Source organism: Littorina saxatilis, unplaced genomic scaffold (genome assembly GCF_037325665.1).
Source record: "Littorina saxatilis isolate snail1 unplaced genomic scaffold, US_GU_Lsax_2.0 scaffold_975, whole genome shotgun sequence".
NCBI lineage: Eukaryota > Metazoa > Mollusca > Gastropoda > Littorinimorpha > Littorinidae > Littorina > Littorina saxatilis.
Window position 1 is genome coordinate 28588 of NW_027126588.1, and position 2199 is coordinate 30786.

Sequence of the window (2199 nt, forward strand, 5' to 3'; positions counted from 1 at the left end):
TCATTTGAGCCCTTATTTCCTAAAAGTGCATTCGAGCCCTTATCAGTTTCCAACAAGAGCACATACAGAATGTGTGGTCATTACACATATGGAATCAGTTGATTTATGCAGGTATAGGCATAGTGGGACAAAGAAAATATTGTAGGACTGACAATATTGATCATTGTTCCAAAACTCAGATAACGGGTTCAATCCACTTTACATGAAATAAGCCATTAGCTTGTCAATTTCTAATAAAGTAGATTCGGTTCAATAGGAAGTTACTGCCAGCAAATTGAATTTATGCAGTACCAACATTAATGAGACATAACCCGTTCAATATGATCAATGCGAAACTGTGACATAATGTTTGTATCACTAGCTTGTTACAGGGCCAGAATCGGGGGTTATCACTCAATAGCGGTCGGCCTGTCCAATAAAAAATTAAACTTTCTGAATATTTCAAATATTTACTCTTTTCTCGCATTGCTTTTTATGGGCAAAGAAGGCTGTCCTCTTGCGTTGTTACTCCATTGTTTATCTAACCAAACATTCTTTAAATCGCATCTACTCGGTCGAAAGACAGCCCCATCCAAGAATGTGACACAACAAGCCGAATCTATTAAACCACGTAATCAACTTACCCACATTGCACCAGTTAGCGTATCCTTCTTCTATATAATACTTATTAACCTTGCCAGCTATCTGATCTGCCTTGCTGGCGACATTCACCCGAACCCTGGACCGTCACGAACTAAGAAACCTAGCGAGCTATCTGTTATACACATAAATGCTAGAAGTATCAGAAACAAATTAGATATAATAGAAACAGAGACTAGTACCCACGATATTATAACGATCTCAGAGACATGGCTTTCGGAGACCACGTCTAACGACGACATTCATCTTGAAGGTTATCACCCCCCAATTCGTAAAGACAGACCTAACGACCCCCACGGCGGGGTAGCAGTATACGTGAAAAACACTCTTGTGTGCAAACCAAGGCATGACCTTCTGATCCCCCAGCTTGAGGCCGTATGGGTTGAAACTAGATTAAACCAGGATACGTTGTTAATAGGTACATTTTATAGGCCGCCTAACTCTAATGTAGAATACTGGAAACTCATCGATCAGTCGATTAAAAATGTCGCCGCTTCAGAGCATATGTTTATTATTCTTGGTGATTTCAATTCAGATTTTACAAACAACCCGTCGCAGCATCTTCTTGATATTATCACTCTAAACAGTCTACAACAACTAGTTACACTTCCGACCCGCGTTACAGAAACAACATCGTCATGCATTGACCTTATTCTTACCTCGAGTGTAGACATCGTGCAAAGCATTAACGTTCTACCCCCTATTTGCAGCGACCATTCTGTGCCATGTGCGACAATTAAGAAACACATACATAAAACTCCTGCATCTAAAAGAACAATATTTAACTATTCCAAATTAAACAAAGAAAAATTCCTTACCGAACTGAGGAAAATCGACTGGATGAGCATTGCAACGCTACACACTGTCAACGAAGCAGCCAGGTCATTTTCCGAAAAGCTGTTAAGTGTCGCAAGACTATGCATGCCAGTAAAGACAATAACTGTTCGCGATCAAGACGCACCATGGATGACAGAGGAAATTATAAAACTACGCGACAAAAAAAGATCAGTTCACGATACAGCAGTGCGACTAAACACACCTGAGGCCTGGGAACACTTTCGTATGACTCGCAATAATTATACTGACACAATTCGAAATCGGAAATTAGAATATATAAAAGAATTAGACAAAAAAGTATCCAGTGGAGATAACTTTGGTACTAAAAATTGGTGGAAACTAGTTAAATCATTCTTATCAAAGAAAGGATCAAACCCCAATGAAATTCCTCCTTTGACGTCAAACGGAACAACCTACTATACTAACCTAGAAAAAGCAAACTTGTTCAACGACTTCTTTATCCAACAGTCCATTGTCGAAGACGATATGTCAGACATTCCTGAAGTACCAAGGCTTCCTTGCAGAATAAACACTCTCACACTTTCAGTCGAAGAAGTTATAAATACGATTAACAAACTAGACAAAACAAAAGCAGTCGGTCCAGACGAAATCCACAACAGAATTTTAATTGAGAGCTGCGAAGTGATTTGTGACAGCCTAACTGCACTGTTTAATCGGTCTTTACGTGAAGGACTTTTTCCGTCAGTTTGGAAAATAGCCCAC